The sequence below is a fragment of the Bos indicus genome, chromosome 13 (genome assembly GCF_029378745.1).
Source record: "Bos indicus isolate NIAB-ARS_2022 breed Sahiwal x Tharparkar chromosome 13, NIAB-ARS_B.indTharparkar_mat_pri_1.0, whole genome shotgun sequence".
In the NCBI taxonomy this organism is placed as follows: Eukaryota; Metazoa; Chordata; class Mammalia; order Artiodactyla; family Bovidae; genus Bos; species Bos indicus.
Window position 1 is genome coordinate 18214298 of NC_091772.1, and position 24169 is coordinate 18238466.

Consider the following 24169-nt stretch of genomic DNA (forward strand, 5'->3'; position numbering starts at 1 on the left):
ACAGACCAGAGCACAGCAAAGGACACAATGATGGGGGCTGTTGCTGGAGGAAGGAAATACCCCCTCAAAAGACTGACTGAGCTGAAGGCAATACTACACCACAAATGACTCTAAGCCTTTCTGGGGGTGAGCTGGGAAGAAAGCTGGGGACCCCTTTTAGCACTCGCAGGACTTTCAAACCAAGGAAGCCCTCAGTCAAGCTCACCCTTGAAACACAAAACCATGCCATGTCCTTCCCCTGCTCTCCTAAGACACCCCTCAGTATGCCTGAGAGCCTGCTCGGTGCTCCCCATAAAGCTTCAGATGTGACAACACGCCCTGTGTGTGTGTGGCTTCGTGAGCCCCTGACCTCTGAACCAAGCTCAAGCAGGGGCCACCCTACTCCCACATGTCTCCAGGTGCTCCTTCCAACTTCGGCCCAAGTCTTTTCCATGGTCGCCACTCGGTATGCCAACTCTGTGGTCACAAACCTACAGGCGTCCACAGGAACAGAAGGCCTGAGGACCAGGGCCCACTCCACCCTCGACTACCTAAGAGTTGTGACTGGCAGGTGTGAGTCTCACTTTCACACTTATAAAACATGGCTGGCCATCCTGCCTGCCCTTTGATGATGCTGAGGAGCAGAAGGGGTGGATGGCACGCTGCAAGCTGCGGTGCTACACACTCAGTGGCTCCCCGAGGTGATGACCCCCCCCGCCCCAGCACCTGCTCTGCTCTCTGCCCTCCTCCGCTCCCTTGGGCTCTGCTCTAAAGGCTTAGATCACTGAACACAAACAACAAAACCCCCAGCTCTCCTCCTACCCGAGCAGTAACGGAGGACTTCCAGGGAGTCATCCATGTAAACAGGCTAACCCCAGGCACAATCTCTCATACTGCCAAACACTGAATATCACACGTCTTATCACAGCCCCCAAGGCCAACAGCAGGGGTTCCCTCTTCACTTCTGAGCCCCTTGGAGGAAGGGAGTATGTTGATCACACCACAGAGAATCACTGAAAAAGAAAAGCCACTTCTCCCACTGACGACAACACTGGTAATAAGGAAGAGCTCAGAAGTCAAGCAGATGTCGATTTTGAAAAATCTAAATATAACAAGTCACCTCCAGGTTAATTATCCAAGTTTCAGTGTTAGGATAAAGAATACCAAAACCTCTTTAAGGCAATGGCTCCCATACTCAGAAACTTTTCGTCATCAAATTGAAAACAAAAACAAGAAACAAAACAAACAAAAACTGCTCAAAGTGCTGAGAAAGCAGGTCTTAATGCAGAAATGGATCCAGGTGGAACTCAGCCTCCTGTGGCCCCGCTGCCCCCTCCCTGCAGTGGCACGGGCGTTCCCCGTGCACGTCCAAATGGACACTGGGGCCAATTCCTCCAAAGGGGTGACGGCTGGAAATCACACGTCTATCGCCTGCCTGAAACATCTTCTTGAGCTCAAACATCACCACAGAGACTCCCGAGATGGATGTCTCAGCCAAACGTCAAATATCAAAATCTGCAATTATCTGGTACCCTTGGGGAAAACATCACTCACCATCAAAGTTATCAAGAAAGCACCAAAAGATGAACTACTTGTCCCGGAAAGCAGCCTCCTTCCCTTCAGCATCCGGCACAGCAGGCAGCTGCTGAACGCGACCTCCTCCAATACCAACCCGCAGGAGTTCATGCGCTAATCCCAGGTTCATCAGTGCCCTGCTCTCTCTGGGGCACTGTGCCCAACACTGGAGATGGAGCGATGAGAGCCTAGATCAAAGAAGATAGAGCTATGAAGAATTATAACATGAGACCACAGTAGTTGATGTATACACTTAACATCTACTATGTGCTACTCCAACGGACCTCAAAATGGGATCCCTGCAAAGAAGAAAATCCTGCCTTTTGCTACAGCACAGACACACCACAAGGGCATTATGCTATCTTTATTGTATCTCAGAAACTCGGAAGAGTGGCTTTTGAATCCACCTCTCCAAGTCTGTGCTGCAACAGGTGCTCAGAGAGGGGCACAAGCACAGCGCTGTCTGCCTGCTGGTGCCTGTCACGGGCCATCTTTTATGGGAATCCACGAAGTACAGCAGATGAGAGAAGAGAGACACTTGGGATGAAAGCGAAGGAGAGACGAGTGTGGAGAGGTGGACAGGAACCCAGAAAGCGAAGAGAGACCGGCCCCACACTTGGTATTGAACACAAGGTCATCACTGGGGACTGGCTTCTTCCACTCAGCCCAGTACTCTGGAGATGCCCCCAGGGAGCTACATGTCTAGGTGGTATGTTTCTTCTGATTGTTGTGTAGAGTTCCATGGAGTACTCACTGACCTGTTTAAGGACATCTGTGTGGTCTCTGGTTTCTAACTATTCCAAATAAAGTTGCTGCAAAAGCTGGGAGGGCAGATAGGGATGGGTGGAGTGAGGAAGGAAGGGGCTCGGACCTACCCATGCTCTTTCCCTGGAGCTTGTCAATGTCCTTTCTTACAATGGGAACCCTCATCGTAACCCTTATTTCTTATCTGTCGAATGACAAACATCAGAGTACCTGCTCAGCACCACTTCATCACAAGTACTGACAATACGCTTTTGTCTCCTTTGCATTCTGGTTTTAACAATCCAAATCTCTTCTGTGGGCAATGACTTCATTTCCCCCACCCTTTCTGTCAGGGTTCACTTTGGCATATTTACCTATTTTCCAGAGATCCACGTGTTAGACCTCCAGTTAGACCTCTAGTATGCTATGAATATAAACTGTTTCAGAATGCCCATCTTAAAAACCAAAAAACACTTCACAAAGGTCAAGGATGCATCAGCATTCAGTGAGACACTTCCCACTGGCTCATTTGTGAACCACCACCCCATTTGCACCTGCAAAACATCTCAACACAATCTCTTGGTTGGAAGTGTCATTTGTCACCAGCCTCCATGTCAGGAGACAGATTTTCAGCACTAAAAATTAATGTGCACTCATTTATCACGAAGATGGATGAGAGATAAAACCTGGTGTGACTGGCTATGGAGAGGAACAGAATACTCTTAAAATATTTATATTGGTTTATCGAGTTCTCATAGAGCAAGCTTCTTTTCCTTTCTCTGTTAGGAAACATTTGTATTCCTACTGAGAAAATGGAAGGATCAGCTACCCACAACCATGTCAAATACATTAAAAATTTATAGGAAAAAACGAACCCTGTGGTAGTATTTCTTCTCTGGTTTCATAAGCGATATGGTATGTACACTTTATACAGCTGCCCTACTATACATCTAAGCCTCAGCATTTGTTCTGAAAAGGAGAGGGCCAAAAACCAAATCATTTCAACACGCCCAGAGTTCTGTGGGCAAAGGAAAAACAGAGCAACTTCAATGGGGAAACTAACTTTCCATAAATGCCATAAATGTTATAAATGTCGAATTGTGTGATACTCCTAAATAGCTGCCAATCAAATCTTTTTTAAAAAGTACAAATTGATGCTATTGACTGCAGTGTACACTGCTTTCCCAGAATAAATATGCGCTTCCTTCTATGCAATCACCAGCAGAGACAAATGAAACCGCTATTAGCATAGGACGCTCTAGGAAACAAGGGAGCACAGTCATGAAGAACATCCACCGGCTCTTTATGACATGTGTCACCCGATGCGCACAGACACAGGAAAGGAGGTTCAGAAGGGCAGAATCGCGCACGCCTTCCCCCGCCATCCTGATGAGGAGCAGGGGGCTCCCTCACCCACTCTCCTCTACCTCATCATCCCCGCCCCCCGAGGCGCAGCCAGATGTTGTTGGGGTGTAGACTACTGAGTACTTAGTGTGTGCCAGGCCTGGGCCCCACATTGCTAAAAGGTCAGCTGCATGATCCCCACTTTGTAGGTTAATAAGGTGACAGGATGTAACCACCCCAAACCACACCAAGGGAGAAGCAGAGCCTGGATTCAAACTGAAGTCAGCCCAGTTAGGGCTTGTCCTCTGATACTGACATGCATGTTCTCACTACATTTTATTAACATTAAAATTATTCCTGGATTTAAAAATCCTTTCAGTCACAACCTAGCAGAGGAAATAAAAGCATGACTAAAAATAACCATAGTTTTAAGGAATGAGTTTCCATTCTCTATGGAGTGAGATCTACAGTTAACTGACCCACAGCACAGTGGAGGAAAGGGAGCAGGAAAGGCTGATTCCGGCCAAGGCCTGAGCCTGTGTGAGTGAAGGCACGTCGGCAAACAGCCGGGTGTGTTAGGGGAACAACACTCGCAACAGAGAGGCTGGGCAGGCAGACAGGCAATGGCCTGGCCACCACAGAAGTCGCCCGGGCTCACGCCAGCAACAGGGAATCACCTAAGCTTTGTGAAGAGAAAAGGATGACACAAGACAGACCTTTGCCAGACTAATCTGTGCAGGCTCACCTCAGGCTGCCCCAAGTGGGCGGCTAACAGAGAGACTCCTCTCCTCCCAACAGCAAAAGGGACAGAGCTGGACGGAGTGCCTCCGCCTGCCTCGCGCCCTTCTCCTCCTTCCTGACTGCCCCAGGGGAACCCGGTCCCTTCCCCCATCCTCCACGACAGCTCTTTATTCTGAATCTTCTTCTCTATACCAGCTCCACCTTCTGAGCCTTCAATACACCTAAGAATCTGCCATTTGGGGAAAAAAAAAATAAAACCTGTCTTTTCATTTTTAAATCTCACAAAAGTGTGTGTGGTCTGGCTCCTCCCTGCTGCAATTTAACCTCTGTTCCTGTTGAAGCGCTTTCAGAGCACACCAGACTGTCATCATTCACTCATTAAATGCAATGGAACTCCCTCAGTCTTCGCCCACTTGCCTGAACATGCAATACTCTCAATTATCCTCTTTACCTGGAAATTCTTTCTTCCCTGGACTTACTGGCTGCCTCTCCTGGTTCCTGTCTCAACTCTGACCACCCTTTTCCACTTGACTTCTGAACCGGAGCTGTAGCCCCACGTCGCGTTCTGGGCCCACAGCCTATGCCAGGAGAACACTTCCACCACCTCGGCCCTGTCCTGACCCTGCTCAGCATGAGCCCTACATTTAAAACTGGGGAGGATGAAAAAGCCGATCCCAGCTGGTACAGACTTGCACTGAGGAGGGACGGACTCAGTCAAAGCAGTGTTCACACATCAGCCTGGCAGGTAGGTGAAGATGGGTCTTGACCACAGAGGAGGAGGCCAAGGAGGCCACCGAGTCCAGCCTTAGGAGATGAGGGCAGGAGCGAGTGTGGCAACAGAAAGGAAGGTCTCACCAGTCAACATCACTAACTCAGCACCGTGTTCCTCCTGCTTCCCCCTGTTGCTGTTACCAACACCATCCATATACAGTCCCTGCTGAGCAGGCTAGGCAGGGAGGAAGGGAAAGAAATCCAGCCTTTTTTAAAAAAACCTCACAGCACAAAAAGTGAAATAAGCTACCTAAGAGGCAATCAACGAGGAAAAGAGTCTAAGAGTTTCTTCCAAGATGAGACCAGAAACAGGTGAGCAGAAGAAGAAAAGCAGTGACATGACCTGGCCAAGTCTCCGGATGATCAGCAATGGAAACAGAGCAGAAGATCGCTGTTTATGGGCAATGTAACTCGCTAAGTCAGAACAACGTTCAATTCAGGCTTCATAACCAGAACACCTACCTCCAGGCACACAGCAAATACATGTCAATGCCCAGAGAATATGGCCTGGGTGACAGACAGGATTCACCTCCCCTCTTTGAGCATATGCCCTCACCAGTGAAATCATGGGGATGCTGTGAGTCTTGGAGGAGCTAAGGCTTTAGGACAAATCACCTGGGCAATTTCCTAAAAACACATATTCTGCAACTCCATTCCTGCAAATTCTGATTTAGAAATCTGTATTTTCAAACAGCCACCCAGGGAATTCTGATCCAGAATAATGTACAGTCACCCTTTTCAATATTCTCAAAAGTGGTCTGCCAAGTCTACAGCAACACAGGGCAGAATTCAAATACGCTTTATATTTGGCCACCTCTAATCTAATGAAGATATTGATTTCTCTGGGGTCCAACTGACGAAATACACACAAATGGGAAGTAGAAAAATACTCCATTACACACTATTAGGCTTAATCTCAGAAATATATTTCAACTGCAAATTTTTATATACATTTAGCTCACCTAAGTTGGTTCAGTCCAGTGAGAAAAATGCTATGAAAATCTCGAGCAAGATAAATTTAATAGAGGATGGCCTGATGGAGCAGTTTTCTCAAAGGGTATATAAAGCTATAAAACAAAGAATGCTGCCCGCATTCCAGTTCCACCTACAGTATATCACGAAAGGAATTCAGGGCAAAGATCAGGAATGAGGCACTTCAAGCTTCACACAGGTATTTTTAGGAGAAAATGTCATGACCCCAGTTCCTGGCATCTTCCCATACTTAGAAAAACACTAATATCATTAACTGAGATATCTGTTCCTCGTGACGAGCAGCAACCTTCTACCAAGAGGTGTGCCTGATCACATGTTGCTGTCTGTTGTTTAGTCTCTGAGTCCTGCCCAATTCTTTGTGACCCCACGGACTGTAGCCCACCAGGCTCCTCTGTCCCTGGGATTCTCCAGGCAAGAATCCTGGAGTAGGCTGACATTTCCTCCTCCAGGGGATCTTCTTGACCCAGGGATCAAACCCACGTCTCCTGCATTGGCAGGGGATTTTTTACCACTGAGCCACTAGGGAAGCCCTAATTACACATATTACCCTTCACCAGAATCACACACATGATTCTGTCTGTGGAGCAGTTCCTCAGAGCTATCTGAGAGGCTGTCTCCCAGGCTGAAGTCCTTAGTAAAACCACCGCTGTCCCCAAATCAAACTGAAACTCACAGCTCTAACATTGTGCTTTTTTTCCAAGTCAACAAAGCCAAGAATTTATTCTTTTAATTTACATTTTCATAATTATTTCCCATAAAGAACTGACTGGAATTTGTTCTGTGTTTTCTGACAGCAAGAATCCAAGTTTTCAGGGATTACAGAAATGGTTCTGTTTAGGACTTGCCAGAGATCACAACCTCCCTGAACTCTGCTGAGCCTTTCATCCTCAGCTTGGCAAATGTGATTAACAACAACTTTACCCCTGAAACCAAACAATGTTCATACCCTAACAGTTTAGCTGATGCCTCTGGTGGGATGAGATACAGTGCTAATGAGTCCAAGGTCACGGGCAGGACCTCTGTCAAGATTAATCTGTCCTGCTCTGTCCCTCTATCCGCTGACACCCGCAGGGGGACATCAGTTCCCACAGTCACCAGCACCTTCGTTAAGATAATCTTAACTAATCTTGTCCATGACACAGTGCAAGGCCATTTGTACCTGATGATGAATTAGTCCAGAACGCTATTTGTATGTCTGGCACTGAACCACTTCTACAAAGCAAGCTGGGCGGTGTCCATGATGTCAGACCAGCAGGAAGTTCCACAGGATAAAAGGCAGGCTACTGCTGCTCTTTCCTACACACGAGAAAGTGGCAAACACCAAAGAGTTTCTCAATAGAATGATAAGTTCTCAGAATTCAGTAGTGGAAAGTACACTGGCCTGGAGTCTGGAGAGCTGCTTGCCCAGCCCACTGAGCAGACTTTTAGCATCCTTGTGAGTTGGGACAACTCTGAGCCTTAGTTAAGGAGATAGTAAGATGTTCTGTGAGGCCCCTCTGAGGATCTAAAATCTAGGATTTTATGACTCTTTACTCCAAACATCATCTGTAATCCCACTGGGAAGGGCCTGTGCAGGGCAGTGAGTGCCCCAGGGTAGCCCCCGATCTCTGGGCAGGGGTACAGATGGCTCCATGGCAAATTGGGAATGGTCTCACCCATACAGACTATGCCTCTGACAGCCTACGAGAGGATATGATGATGACCACATTTGTGAACAGAACAAGCACATATATTATCTATGAATGCTTGATACAGGTGAAAAGAAGCAAAAGAGTATAAGATGGGGGCTTCCTGGTGGTCCAGTGGATAGACTCTGTGTTCCCACTGCAGAGGGCTCAGGTTCGATCCCTGGGCCTGAACCAAAAAAAAAAAAAAAAAAAGAAGTATAAGACAATTTTATATAAGAAAACTCAGAACAAAGAAAAGCTTATCAATGCAATTTTAAAAGCTTTCTTTTTTTCCTTTTTGCAAATTAGGAAAAGACTATGATTTTTCCATTTTTTGTGGCAGCGCAGTTTCTGCAAATGAAAGACACTAGGACATGGCCTACAGATGGATCCTAAAGATGAAGGTTAAGCACCTGAAGCCCAGAAAACTCACAGGACTCGCCCAAGGCCATGCAGCTAAGAGCGGCTGGGTGAACATTAGGGCAGGTCTCCTGATTTCTGGCTGCAGAGCTGCTTCCCAATGGAGCAGCTCTCACCTTGGTTGTAAGGCCCCCCAGGCAAGACTGTGCAGCCTCACCTGTGACCAGTTCCAGCTCTAACCTTTCTTACTTTTAAGAGTTTCCTTAGCACATGCACCTAAATCACTCTTCTGATAATTTTACCCATTTCCCTGTGCTGATTATAAAAGAAAAAAAAAAGCTAGTGGCCTTCCATCTAGGTAGTAACCAAACTCTTTAAACCAGCACCTACACTCTGAAGCTTTACAGAGGAGTGGGAAGGCAGAACTTGTGTGTGTAACTATTCTCTGTACCCCATTACTCAGGAGACTAGGCAGAATGAGAAGTCCCCAAGAGTAGGTTTTATCTTCAACTTCTGGTCATTCAGACACGCCTTGTTCTAGTTTGTTCCTTGTTCCTAGTTGTTCTAGGAAAATCAGTTTCAAACCACAGACTTGTGAAAAAAATATAGGCCCAGAGGTGCCGTGATGACCCTGCCCACCTCCACCATTCGGCTCTGAGGGGAAGGTGCCCTCTCACAAACCACATGACTCCCCCAGAAGAGGCTGCCCGCCCACCCGGGAAACCAGCCTCTTGGAGAGCAGCATTCTAGAGATGCCGGACTAGCTGGTTCCAAGGTATAATGGTCAGCACTTGGGACTCAGAATCCAGAGATGCCTAACCTGTCCCAAGTTTTCTGGTGTTTGTCTTATTCTATTAAGATTCATGACATTTGAGCCCATGTCATTTCACAAGAAACAACCTTTACCTAGTAATATAATTAATAACAATTAGTATTTGTTGACTCCTTACTTTGTACCAAACAAAGCAAGTGATCTTGATTCTTTTTTTTCCCATGCGAGCCCCAAACACTTTCTGAGGTAGGTATTTTTATTATCCCATTTAGCAGAAGAGGAAAATGAGGCTGAGGGACATGAAGTAACAGGCCCAGATAATCACAGCAGGTGCTCCATGAATGTTAACCCATTTGCCTCTTTCACTTTCTTTCGATCTAATAAAGCCTTCTTGTTTTGTGACTTTTCCTTGTATATCTTATCTCCCACATCACTCTGCTCTCCGATAAGCAAGGGCTGTTATTCCCACCCACATACAGTCCGTTAAAGAAAAAGCTTTCCACCATCCATTCTAAAGTTCAGAGATTTCATCTCTGTGCTAGTGATCCTGCATTTCCCCAGGTTTAATTCTAGCAGAGGTCAGTTCTTACCACAATTTTTAAATTATCACTTTTTCTAAAATGCAGGCAAATAAGCACATGTCATCAGGGAAATGTAAATTAAAATGAGAGACCACCACAGTCCTATAAGAATGGCCCAAATCTGAACACCAACACCACCAAATGCTGGTGAGACGTGGAGCATCAAGGACTCTCATTCATTACTGGTGGGGATGCAAAATGGTACAACTACTGCAGAAGAGGGTTTGGCAATTTCCTACAAAACTAAAGGTACAACTACATGACATTCTGGAGGAGGAACTATGGCAACAGTAAAAAAGATCAGTGGTTGCCAGGAGCTGGGAGGAGGGAGGGATGAACAGGTGGAGCACAGAGGATTTTCAGGGCAGTGAGGATACCATGTATGATACTATAATGATGGATCCGTGTCATTATATATTTGTCCAAACCCAAAGAATGTACAGCACCAAGAGCGAACCTTAACGTAAACATGAATGGTGGGTGATAACGAGTAGGTCCAGCAACTATAACAAGCCCCATTCTGGGAGGGGACGTTGGCAGTGGGGCAGACTCTGCAGCTGTGGGGGAAGGACATGTATGAGAAACTGCTCTGCTTTCCTCTCAATTTTGCAGTGAACCTTAACTGCTCTTTTAAAAGTTGTCTTTAAAAATAAGAATGAGCCAGGCTACTTCCTTTCAACAAGTCTCTGAACTTGAGGCCTTTTTCAAAAGGAAGATAAGACAGAATCGTGAAAGAAAACGGTCCCCTTTTGTCCCAAATGTCAAATAACACCTGTTTTCAGCACTGGACTGGCGGCACTGACCTGACCTGTCTCAGCTAACTTGGTCCAGAGAGAGACATGCCAGCCATGAACGCGGCATCACCGCTCAGCCGGGGCTTCCATCCCAGGGCAGCAGCGCCGAGGAGAGAGAGCTGAAGGATCCAGGCCCACTGCTGTCCAGGAAACGGCTTCTCTACGGGGATACCCGACAGGCAGCGAGAGCCATGGCAAAAGCTCCCCATAGACCCACCAGACGAGCCCCAACCCTGCTCCCCAGGAGGTGCCGCTGAGCCACCACCCTGAGGTCAACCAGAAAGCCAAGTATCTAACACGACACCATGTTCAGGGTCATGGCATCTCTGCCCTGAACACGGTAGAAAGAAGAGACGAAGATTCAGGCAAGTGCAGATGTCACCTCAAAGCCGCCTTTATTTCAACACATGACACCTAAAATGTGTCTCACTCAGATGAACCTTCCACAAATGCCAGTTTACAGAGTAAACTGGCCCAGCCTTGAGGGACAGGGGTGACAGCAGGGGCACTTTGGCAATAAATACCAAACCAACCTAATATACCCAAGCTTTGACTATGAAACTGTAATCCTAGGAATTTCCTGAGGAACAAAGTGAAGATGTATCCCCTTCCAAAGTGAATGTACATAATTAATCTCCTAAGAATTGCATGTAACATAAAAATTGTATGTAATATTTTAAAAGAATAAATAGGTGCCAAGTAAATGATGACAGTGCCATAAAATAGAACACTACAACAGTGATTAACAACAATGAGTGTTATGTTTACTGACCTGGGAAAAAAGTTTGTGAAAAAATAATTATATTTTAAAATGGTACCCAAGGGGAATTCCCTGGAGGTCCAGTGGTTAGGACTCCACACTTTCACTGCTAGGCCCAGGTTCAATCCTTGGTCAGGAAACTAAGATCCCACAAGACATGCGGCATGTGATCCCCTCCCAAAAAAGATAGGTACCCAAAAGGTGACTTTCACTAAGGTACCCCTAAAGCAACAGAAGAGAGTCAACATGGTAACATCATTGCTATGTGCTTTAATGGAGATTTTATATCAAAAATGGAGAACTGAATGTCTGTGTCTTTTCTTTTATACTTAAATTGGCATTCAAAGTGGACCACTTAATGAAGGAGCACTTGCAGCCACTAGCTACATTTCTTTTCTTCTCTAGCTGAGTATCAAATTTATGTTACTCTTGCTTTCAAATGTCCCACAGAGAAGAAGATAACCTATCTTATTTATACTCCAGAAACCTCACCAGCTCAACAAACATTACTCAGTAAGTGTGAGATAGAACTGACTTTAAGGTATGAAACTCAATGATAAAAATCTTTCACATGCACTTGGAATTTTCCACCTTCCAAAGCACTAATGTTCAAAGTTCAACATGTTACAAAACACATTTGTTTAAATTGACTGATTGTTAAACATATGCTAATTGGCTAGCTTCAAAAGCATAAACAAGGTAGTCTTGAACTTAAATGAGCACTAGAAGAACTCAAAACATCCACATTTTGACAGCTAGTGCCCAATTCTAACTAGGGACGGTTCCCCAAATCAGATTTATACAGCCTTTGCTTTGGCAAAGACCTCAATCTGTAAAAGAAGGTGGCTTAAAAAAAAAAAAAAAAAAAAAGTGGCTTTTAGAAGTTCAAAAGTTGTAACAGTTAACAGGCAAATCTGTAAAGAAACCAGTTTAGAAAAAACACAATCAGATGGAAAAAATGAAGTATAAAAACATACAATTCACAGAGGTGAAATGTCTAATAAGCACATCAATGTAGGTAATGTTCCTTTTAAAGCTGACTTTCACATAAGAATTCAGAACTCTTCAGAAGTATGCTGTCTCTTGATATTTTATACCACTATGAACACAAATTCAAAGATCATCCTAATGTGTGGAAGAAAGGAAACCCTTGGACACTGTTGATGGGAATGTAAATTGGTGCAGCCACTATGAGAAACAGTATGGAGGTTCCTCGAAAAATTAAAAATAGAACTACCACATGATCCAGCAATTCTACCTCTAGGTACATATCCAGAGAAAACAAAAACACTATGTCTATCTGCACCTCCATATTCACAGCAGTATTATTTACAATAGCTAAGACAAGGAAACAATCTGTGTGTCCATCAACAGACGAGTGGATAAAGAAGATGGGGCATACTAATAAAACAGAGTGTTAGCCATAAAGAATGAACTCTTGCCATTTGTGACAACATGGATGGACCCGAGGGGATTCTGCTAAGTGAATGAGTCAGAGAAAGGCAAATACCATAGGATTTCACTTATGCGTGTGTGTTCAGTCATGTCTGACTCTTTGTGACTCCATGGACTGTAGCCTTCCAGACAACTCTGACCATAGAATTTTCCAGGCAAGAATACTGGAGTGGGTTGCCATTTCCCACTCCAGGGGATCTTCCCTACCCAGGGATTGAACCCGAATCTCTCATGACTCCAGCAATGGCAGGCGGATTCTTTGTCAACTGCGCCACCTGGGAAGGCGGACACATAAAGCAAAAAAAAAACAACGAACACAAACAACAAAACAGAAACAGACTCATAAAGAGAATAAACAAGTGATTGCCAGAAGAGAGGGGAGTGGGGTGATGAGTGAAATAGGTGAGAGAGCTTAAGAAATACAAACTTTCAGTTATAAGTCGTAAGGATGTAATGTACAGCAAAGAAAATATACTCAATATTATTTTAATAACTTTGAATGCTAATAGATGGTAACTAAACTTATTGCAGTGATTGTTTTGTAATGTATAGAAATACTGAATCATTATGTTGCACACCTGAAAGTAATATAATATTGTAAACCAATTATATTTTAATACTCAATATTCTACAATGGTCTATATGGAAAAAGAATCTAAAAGAAGAGTGGATTTAAAGTATTTAACAGACTCATTTTGCTGTACACCTCAAACTAATACAATACTGTCAATCTATTATACCCCGATAAATTTTGTTTTAATAAAATTAAAAAATCACCCTAATGGTACTTCTGACCATTCCACCACATCGTATTTTTAAATTAGTTCAACACATAACATTATATTGAATCAACTTAAAAACTATGTCTGGGGGTCAGAAAGCAATCTTTTGGTATATTTAATTACAAGTGAGACAAACAGGACATAAAAGTCAACTTTGTATCATGCTAGCTTGAATAACTTAAAGGAATAATCAAAAGAACCTTTAGTTAAATCTGAATACTTGAATTTCACCCCTACTTGCCTCTTCTCTTGTTTTGAATTATGGGCGAAGGGCTACAGGACCCGAAGTTCCATGAGAAATGAGATCAAAGGATTCCAAACCACCAAGAGCTGCTATAAACACACACCTTCATCAAGTGAAATGACTATAAATCTTGATCCGTTCATCATCCCTTTGATACCAATCTGAGGACAAGAACATTCAGATCTTAGAAAATTACATTCTTAACAGGAATATATGAAAATGAACTGTGAAAACTGATTATCACTGAACACTGAGAGAGACTGTATGAAACCTGTCTCTGCCCCAAAGCTTGCCCCCTCCTTCCTCAAAGCCAACTCCTCCTCTCCTGCAGTTTCCACTCACTAGCGCAGCATCCTCCCATCTCCAAGGACCCAGGGGCAGCTCTGAATCGTCACTCAGGCACTAAACTCCAAGACTGCTCCATTCATTCTCAACAAAGCTGGTCGAGTGAGCGATGCAGGTGTTCTAATGGACTCAGTCTGCATGGAGCTGGGGGTTGTGGCAGGAGGGCACTTCCACAACTTTCAAGACCACTATCCCACCTCAGACTTTCCACGTGAACCCATGGGCTCCAGTCATTTCCTATTAGCAACTTCTCTGGCTCCACAGCTCCAACATACTCATCTTCCTGAACGACTCTGACCAGCTGAGCCTGCTGCCCAAAACCAGATGCTCCTGAACAATGGCATTCAGGACAGCCTGACCTGGCGTTCTCAAACAAATGCCATTCATGAGTTTAGACTGGATCTAAAGAGTAGAGTAGACAGGAAAAAAAAAAAGCCCCAAGAACAGCCTGATACATATGAGAGCCAATCACAGAACAGATGTGTAGCCAGGTGGATCAGGACTGGGGGAAGTGGAACAACCAAGTAAGCGATAATCAGAGGTCCCATGACTATCTCCATGTGGCGATATCAACCGTATTGCAAAGTGAAAAAGTGCAGAAGGATGGCTCCGCCGCGATGCCCCAGCGACCCTGCACTCATCTACACAGTCCCGGAGGCAGAACTGCAGCTGACCTGTCCTGGAGGAACACCTTGTGCCCATCCCGGGACATGAGAGGAGGGGGCCTAAGCAGTGCCTGGAGCCTGCCTTAGTCTGCTCTGGTTGCAGATACAAACAGCCTGGATGGCTTGTAAACACCAGAAACTGGTTTCTCACAGTTCTGGTGTCTGGAAGTCCAAGGATGGGGTGCCAGCACGGTGGGGTGAGGGCCCTCTTCGGGAGTGCAGACTTCTGACTGTACCCTCTCCTAGTAGAAGGGGCAAGGGAGCGCACTGAAATCTCTTTCATGAGGTGCTAGTCCAACTCATGAGGGCTCCACCCTCACAACTTAAGCACTCCCAAAGGCCCCAGTTGAATACAAACACAATGGGAGTGAGGATTCCAACATATGAATTCTGGGGAACATACACTCTCAGACACAGCAGAGGCCACTTCTCACCGGCTGCCCCTGCTCTCTGGCAGCTGCCATGAGACAGCTCTCTCTGTCCCCGGGGTTCTGGTGAAGTGGGGGCCTTCTGCACACCTCGCTCTGCCCCGAGCAGACGTCCAGAACATAAACCCACTGACGTGTGGCTTCATGGCAGCAGGGTTCTGCGAGTCACACAATCATGGGTCCCTTTTATTTCAGTGCACCCCTGCTGGTGTGCGGGACAAGGATTATGCGACACCGGCTCCTTTGTCTATATAAGTAATCAACCATCTAAATCTGAAGGTGACTGGCCATATATTTATAGTCAAAGGTCAGGCCCTGGCCTTGCCTTGTCCTGTGTGTTTGAGCAGGTAAAGAGGACTGTTCATTACCAAAGTCCAACTTTCTGATCTCACTCATTCTTCAGCGCAGTCTCATCTTCCTCCACCAAACCATCCATCCCAGGGAGCAGAGCCGGCAACTGTCTTCAATTTTTTCAGCTCCAGATAGAAGGCTTCACACACTGGCTTGTGTGCGCGCTCAACTGTGTCTGACTCTGAGAATTCATGGACTGTAGTCTGCCAGGCTCCTCAGTCCATCGGATTTTTCCAGACAAGGATACTGGAGTAGGTTGCCATTTCTTCCTCCAGGGGATCTTTCCAAGCCAGGGATCGAACCCACATCTCCTGTGTCTCCTGCACTGGCAGGCAGATTCTTTACCACTGAGCCACTGGCAGTACTCAATAAACACTGTCAACATCTCACTGAACTCTCTACTCTGTGAGCTACCAGCAGATAAGCTGCCTCTCTTTGATTTCTCAGGCCCAGCAAGCAAAATTGTGTGAGTTTACAAGCGACTGGCTTCTAGTCACATTCTCAGGCAAAATGATTGGCTACTGATGTTACTGTGATGTTCTGCAAAGGAAAATATTGCATCTGTATTTCTTAAGGGGGAAAGCTTTTTCCAAACTAAGAGAAAAATTACTTCTAAAAGGCAAATAACCTGCTGGAAATTAAGGAAGTGTTCAAGGAATGAGGAAGACATAGCAAAATGACACAGCTTGTAAAGAAACAGTCTGCAGTTTGAAGAGGCTTCCACCAACCAAATCTGGGACAACTTGAGCAACAACAACGACAAAAGAAGAAGACAAGGGTACTGCAACTCACTGAATAAAAAAAGAATCTATGACTCCACACTGGCAAATATATAAGTGAGAAGGAAGAGCTCACTCCAACAATAGATGCCTACCCCAAACATGGAAGGGGCTAAGTCACCAATGGACACTGCAGCTCGCAGAAAAAAAACTCATCAGAAACAGAGTGTCAACACAGTCTCAATCTCCCCACAAATCACTTATTACTATTAACTACAGCTAGAGTGCTGAAGAAACCTGGATGACATCATCCCTTAACCAAGGGTGAATGAAGTCAACATCAGCAGCACTAGGATGAACAAGACACATGTGCCCCTGGGTGTGATGTGCCAGTCAAAGCAGGCTAATACATAGTGAATACTTAAGCCTGTACATCTTAGGTGCTCTGTTGGTTAAAAATTGAAACTGGCAGAATGATTTCTGGGAATGCTAAGCCCTCACAGGTCCCTGGGTGGGGGAGCTGGCACCGGTGGGTACCCAGAGGGTATTTGGAGTGTTTCAGGGTCCACTGATTTCTGCAAGGTTTGCTGGCTGGTGCTCCTCTGGAAAAGTCTCCTCGCTCTATTTACTCTAGTATATTCCTCATACAATACTCCATTACTGCAGTTGGTGTGTGTGTGTGTTTGGTCACTCAGTCATGACTCCTGGCGACCCCATGAACTGTAACTCTCCAGGCTCCTCTGTCCATGGGATTTTCCTAGCAAGAATACTAGAGTGGGTTGCCATCCCCTCCTCCAGGGGATCTTCCCAACCCAGGGATTGAACCTGGCTCTCCTGCATTGAAGGCAGATTCTTTACCACTGAGCCACTGGGGAACCCCTTTTGCAGATATAGATTTGGTAATAATGCTGCTATTTCCTGTTAGAATCTAGAAAAAGCCCTGCTGCTACTACTGGGGCCATTCAAATCTAACTCTGAGAAAACTCAAAACCCACCAACCAACTTGTCTACAAAGCCAAAAAAAAAAAAAAACACCAAAAAACCTCTGGGAGAGGCTTTCAGTTCCCATCTTACAATAAAAATTTTTTTACAGCTAAGTCAAAGTGTACGTAATTTTAAAATGTTGTGAAAGTAAGTAAACAAGCATGCAAAAATGTGGATAAGAACCTTCTGTGCATTTTTATAATTTATTGAAATCAATTAAAGCCCAAAACATAGTGTTATGAAGACACTTAAGTGGGCAGTTTTAGAACAGAACAAAAATGCTTATTTCAATTCAAGTTACATAAACTCCTAAAAAAAAAATCTAAGATAGGAAAGCTGACAGATGTTCACAGTCTAAGAACATTTTTTTTAAGTGGATAAACCTGGAATTTATAAGGGGCAAGCTCAGAAAGAGTGAGAAAGAGAAACAGTAATTTTAGTAACCAATAGATTTTCCAGCTTTCAAATTAACAAAAGCCTCAAAGAAATTTTTAATTTGTTTCTTAATAGAGATAACCATGCTTTTCTGCTAAGGTCCCTCTTTTCAAAACTATTTGCAAACTTATCCTTAGCTTGAGTTTTACCCAAATCAATTTATTTTAGGTCTACTAGGGAATTTCTTTTCCTACTAAGAAAAACTGAAATATGGATTAAAAAAATATACCTATCTGAAAAAATTATTTCCAAATGCCCTTCTCTGAAATGTGCTTCCCCCAACCATTCACCAGCCCCTGCATCCTCATCCTTTTATCTGTTTCCACAACTACAGAGATAATGCTTCTATAGTCACGTCCAGATTCTCATCTCGACCTTCACACACCATAGCTGACTGCACGCCTTTCACAGGGGAGCCACCCCATTAATTGGGCTGAGTGAATGCAGTCCTTTCTCCTGGGAAGCCAGAACACTGAGACCCTAGTCAGTCGGTGGGGGTCTTAGAACTGAGGGAGGGAAGGAGGAAGGAAGGAAAGAAGAAATTTTATAGAGAATAAAATTTGACACAAAAGTAAATCTGAGACATGGAGAAGGATAAGACCAACTAAGCTTGACAAGAAAATTTGATAGTAAAATACTGAAGAGAAAGGCACACCTGTCCCAACAGGGAGTCCAACTCCCAACTCCAGTTCCCTGTGAGACTCAGGATGCTCCTGGCCTCGCTTTCCATGAAATATCCTCCCATACTTGCAACAGCTCTTCCCTCTCGCACTCCCCACCCACCTTGCTCTCATGGTCTCAGTGGACTTCTGTTACATACAAGCAAGAGAATCTGGTCTAACGTTCATGGTAAGCCGCCTCCAATACAGCCCCCCAAATACCTCCAGAGATTCGCACTCCTGTGGATCACAGGCTCCTTGGGTGTGGGCCAGCCTTGAGCAATGATGAAATGCCATTTTTAACTTAGGTACAGAAAGGCTGTGGCTTTTACCCTAGGGGTCTCTCTTGCCCTCCCAGACCACTGGTTCCAGGGAAGGCAGCTGCCAGTGTGAACTGCCCTGGAGAGGCCCGCAAGGCAAGGAAATGATATCTACAGCCAGCACCTGAGGCCCAGGGAAGAGATTCGATTCCCCTGGTTGAGCCCTAAGAGGATGGAGGCCCCAGCTGACAGCTGGACTACAATGCCACCAGAGGCCCTGGGCTAAGCTAGGTCTGAGTCCCGACCCACAGACACTGAGGATAATGAATGCTGTTGTTACTAAACTTGAGGGTAGCTTGTTACACAGCCTGATGACTAACACAATTCTCTAAGACACAACTCTCAATCAGACTAACATCATGTAAAGAAGGAATATTAAGATGGGTCAAGATTCATCTCCTCCGGGGAAATCTTTAACCTGGTGGCGAGAACCAGGGTGAAAGGCTCTGACCCCGTCAGGAGACAGCTCCCGCCTGCACACCACCCAGCAGGAATCGTGGAGTGCTGGGGAGGAGCAGCCCTCCCAGCAAGCCGCCTGGCCTAGAGCTCAAGGATCTCGGTGGTCCCTGATGGTACAAACATCCTGTGATTCTATGAAGGTTAAGTTCAACAAGCTCAACAAAAACAGTTCTCAAGACATTATTCTGTCTTCCACATTACAACTTTGAGTCATCATTTTCCAGAATCCAGAGTATGTGCAAAATACACAAGACACTGCTCCCCAATGAATATCCATCCATTAGGAAATCTTTTAGAACAAACATCCCCCTAACAAGCAAAATCCATTAAATGAGATGTCTGGGGACTAAGCCACCAAGTCCAACATCATCTACTGACTTCACACCATCCCGTGACCAATTCGTGTGCGATCTTTCTAAAGCAGTTTCCCTGCCCACTTCCTGCCTCTTCCCCACTCCCACTCCTCTTCCCTCGCCACCCAGGATGCCTTGCCAAAGCATCCCCTGACCACATCCCCTCACCACCCAGGTCAGAGGTCACCACTAGCCTCCCTTCTACCTCAGCATAAGGTACTGCAATCATTTATCTGCATACCTGTCTCCCTTAAAGGATCATCAGGTCCTTAAAGGCCAAGTCTGAGCTACACTGTTCTTTGTAGCCAGGGCTACAATGTAGCCAGTAGCCAGGGCTCTGAGCTGGCACCACGAATTCCCCTGTAAGTGGACCAGACATCTCTCAGCCAACACGTGCTACTGAATTCCACGTTCTCTCCAATTCTGTGGCTGAAGAGAACACATTCTAGAAATACTTTCTCACAAGGAATTTACCACTTGCTAGACATATTAGTTTAAGAGAGAAAGAAGCTCCCTGACTTCTCAACATTAGCATTTTGCTCACATGGCCTGCTTTGTCTATAGAGAGAATTCCAAACTGTCACCACAGTGCTGAACTCTGGGGAAAAAAAAAAAATTTGTGACCAGCTTTGTGATGGGATCGCTGATCCCATTATCAACAGTAACAATCATTTCAAATAAAAATGGTACCAAAAGTTGTGTATTCTAGGTAGACTTTAGGGAAATGAAGACTAAAATGCCACACACCAAGTGTCTTCTAATAATACCTGAAAATTAGGTAAATTACCTGCACCCCAGGGAGCAAACCAAACAACATGGCCAACACAGATCTCAGTGACAGCGCCCAGCTGGCTGCTATGTTAAACCACCAACAGGTAAAAGGAAAAATAGTCCCACGAACTGTTGGGCTGTAGACACTTGCTAGGCACACTGCTCTTTACCGAGGGAACAGGATGAAAGTTCATACTGGACACCCCTTTATATCCTGGTCACCCCTTTATATCCTGGTCACCTGCTCACTGAAAGAGTCTTGTGAGGGCACCTAATAAGAAGCTCTTCTGGTCATACTGCCCCACGGTTTTGTTTATATGCCAAAAATAAAAATACTTAAAATCCTCTATAACCACAATCTTCTGTCTCAGAGTTCCCACACATTGCTAAGCACCACTCTGTAAGTGGTGCAGGATGCGTTTTGCTGCTGCTTCTTGTGCAAAGAGACTCGATAGCCGGCCTGCTCGTGAAAGGAGCTTCAAGAACTATGACACACTTCGCCTGGGAAAGGCTAGACCTTCCCTTCCTGAGAGATCTCTTATTTCATGCACACAGGCATGTGCTGGGCTTAGTTAAACTTAGGAGTCACTCTGAAAACAATACTGAAGGTCACTTTGGGGGACTTTAGAATACAGAAAGAACTGAGAGAAAATGACCAAGCTCTGGCTGCTTCCGAGGCTCATCTCTGCATCACGTCCAGATGTGTTCTCCAAACAGTGCTGCTAAATGGCACACTGCGTGTGCGCAGAGAGGCAGCCCCAGACGCAGTCCCAGCCTCAAGGCCTCGGTCTTCCCATCTTTCTGCTGGGATCCTTTTCAATCCTGCAGTCAAGGTCCAGGCAGCCGGCTTCCCTCCTAGCTCTGTAACAAGGGTGCTGACCACCATCCCTCTAACCAGCAGCTGCACCCTGACCACAAGGATGCTTCCTAACCAGTGATCTGTGCTATGTGGGCACTGACCATACACCTTCAACCCCCAGGCTCTGGGAGGACACCTCTAACGTCAGGAACCAATACATACATACAGACACATACTTCGTTTGTATCTTTATAAGGACTTTTACAATGGAGGGACTGACAGCTTGGGTTCAAATATTCATATAAGCAAGGTTTAATTGTCAGGAATACAGCATCACCATATTTTAGGGGGTTTTCTTCACCTAGGCAAGCTACAAATCAAGACCTCAATTTCTAAACTTCCACCTCAAGAAACCCAAACTCCACTTCCTCATTCCAGCAGTGGTGTGCTTGGGTAAAGAAACTTCCTGAAATCAAATGACTTAAGTGGGTTCATCTCTCAACTTTTTTCCTTCAGAGTGTAACAGTGCAACAGAGATCCACGCCCTGAGGGTTCCCCCTCAAGTTTTCCACTGAGCATGACCTGAACACCAGACCCTGAATCAAACACCCACCCAGTTCACCCAGATTGTCCAGCTGCAGAGATGAGATTTGATAAGGTCCACAAAAATACAAAACTGCACTGAGCACTCAAACCAAGCCAGAATGAAGCAGAAAACACAGATCAGAGCTTTACCAACTTGAACAATCTTTACATTTCTCTTCAAAACAGAGTCTCAGAGGAGAGTCCACTGTAAGTATTGATAAAATATGAAAAACCCACACAAAAAACTAGCTGATTTTGAAGTTGAAGTAAAAAATAAAACTGCTGGCTAAAAGAAGAAAAATGTACCACGCCTCTCAGTATATTGCATTAAAAAGGGAAAAAAGAAGTAAAAAAGGAAAAGGCACAGAGAAGAAAAACACATGACCTTTAATCTGAGTAAAGGAATCACACACCATTCAGTGCACCCAGAATGCCACGGCACCATCAGAGTCAAAGGCACAGATTTCTGTCCATAGCACCACAAGGAGCCCCAGCTCAGAGCCTGGGCCAGTTCCACAGAGTCCACATGAGTGCAGAAAGCAGTCCTGTGAGGGAACAGTGGCATGGTCCACACGGTGCCCCAGGAGGCCTGCACTGCAGCCTCTGGTGTGCACAGAACCACCACCATGTCAGTTTCTCTGTCACTTTGACTCGCGGAGCCTGGCAGCTCAGTGGTTCTCAAAAGGGACAGAGGGGAGCTGCCCTCTGGGGAAATGAGATTTAGCAAAGTCTGGAGACATGTCTGACTGTCCTGAGCAGTGGGTAGAGGAAGGGGCGCTGCTAAGCATGCTACCATGGACAGGCAGCAGCAGCACCACCACCAAGGAAGGATCCTGCCCAAAATGTCAATGACGCCAAGGCTGAGAGACCCAGTGGGCCTTCGCTGAGGACGCCTGCTTTACTGAACGTGACCCTGATCTTCACCCCAAGAGGCCAGGCTCCATAAATATCCCCTCACACATGAATACAGCTCATCAAGACAGAAACCCATTTATGAAAATCAGCTTGAGGTCCTTCTTGGCTGGATCTGAGCACTACGTTCCGGACCCAGAAGGCGGGGGACAGCACTCACCCGGTGCCCCGGCTACCACCCTTCTGCATCCAATGTGAAGACACAGATCGAGCCTGAGGCCCCTGGGGGCTGGGTGGCCAGGACGAGGGTGACTCAGCCTGGCCTCAGTGGCTGGGGCCCACGCTTATTCGTTCCGCCCTCTCTTGTCCTCACACTCTGTCCACAGCTCCTTCTGTCCTTACCTCTGAGCCATCACAGCACCATTTTATCCCAGACACAGGAATAACTTTTGTTTTCAAAAAACCCGACTCTAGATTCCACAAGGGCTCCTCCCAGAACATTCTTGGTTAAATGAGAGAAGACAATGTGGTCCAGCCATCCAGTCTCCTGGTTCCACGCCAGAAGCCCACAGGGTCCCAGTAGACCATCCCCACCAACTGAAAACCACGGCCACACTCGCCATCCAGCCCCAGCCATTCTCAAAGGCTCAGAGACACCCAATGTGACCCAGGAGCAAAGCCACTGACTACTCCTGGGCCACCGTGGGGGCTGTGCTTGTCTGGGGGTCTTGTGCTAGGTCTCCTCCCCCATTCTCGAGGCCACTGCAGCTCCTTCACACACACTCTGCTCACATCCTGCACTCCCATCACCCAGGGGCCAGTGACAGCTGCAAAGCCTGCAACAAAGCCACACCACTCTCGCTGCAAAGGAGCAGGCCCTGCAGCCGGGCCAGGGCTCCGAACAACCAGCCTCTGGGAAGAGAGCGGCGTGCAAAGCAAGGACGGGTCCTCTCCTCCTCCAGTTCCGGGCTGTGTGGTTAAAACCTAAACTCATACTTCTGAAGGCCAGCTCTGCTATGCTTCCTCCAGATGTCTGACAAAATGCAAGAAACAGAAAATTAGACATTAGATTTATCTTAAGAGTCAAATGTATGTTAACATTACAGTGAATGAACGAGTCCCCATTGCAGCCTGCAGAAGACAGAAGGCATTCTCCAACACTGCAGAAACTCTGCTTACTAATGCCTTTCAAGCAAAGGAGTAACAAGGACTATACGTTAAAATAACCACCCATCACTTACAGCTTGAGGGGAAAAAAGATTGTCTGCATAAAACTGGCAAAAGCAATGTTAACTGTAAATGAAGGTACTGCTTGATTGTTTTGGGAATTCAAAATTTTTGAAGCTGAATTCAAACACAGCATCATGACTTCGACTCTTGTCCTAGATTTTGGCAGGACGCATGGGGAGCCCTAAAACCTGGACTGACAAGCAACTCTACAAAATCTAGATCCACATCTAAAAACAAGAGCGTGTTTAAAAGACAATGACGATTACACTTAACAGAACAGCTGTCATCAACTGGTATCCTGAGTCAGAGGTTCATTAATGGATAAAATTCTAAGTGTGGAGCAAAGTCTTCTCTTGAAGTACAGGCCTCTCAACCTATCAATCCATGCGCCAATTCCCCAGGTTAATGGTCAGTTTGCAGAGTGAGACAAGATTCCCCAAATATAATCAGAATATTTTTCATAGCTTTTCTTTCCCCACCAAGGAGCAGAATCACCCAGCCACAAGAAAGAACTTGCTTTCAGAATGTTTCAAGCGCTACACTCATGGCTATACTACATATCAACCAACTCCCATGCAGAGTGTTTCCTATTCACCCTCCTCAGAGTCACAAGGTCTATAATCAGAGGCATCCAAAATAGAAGTGACTTGCA

The 24169-nt window shown here is 45.6% G+C and overlaps 1 protein-coding gene across 4 annotated transcripts in view; it reads right to left on the reverse strand.

Annotated features, from left to right (window-relative positions):
- The window catches only part of CCNY (cyclin Y), a 121750-nt gene that overhangs the window by 77159 nt on the left and 20422 nt on the right, over nt 1-24169 (reverse strand). Inside the window, exon 1 of one of the 4 annotated variants that reach the window (XM_070802032.1) lies at nt 1534-1742. The exons of the other annotated variants lie outside the window; for them this stretch is intronic. The gene's annotated coding sequence lies outside the window, so the exon portion shown is untranslated. Of the gene's footprint in view, nt 1-1533; nt 1743-24169 lie in introns of those variants that run through there. 4 annotated transcript variants of the gene reach the window in all.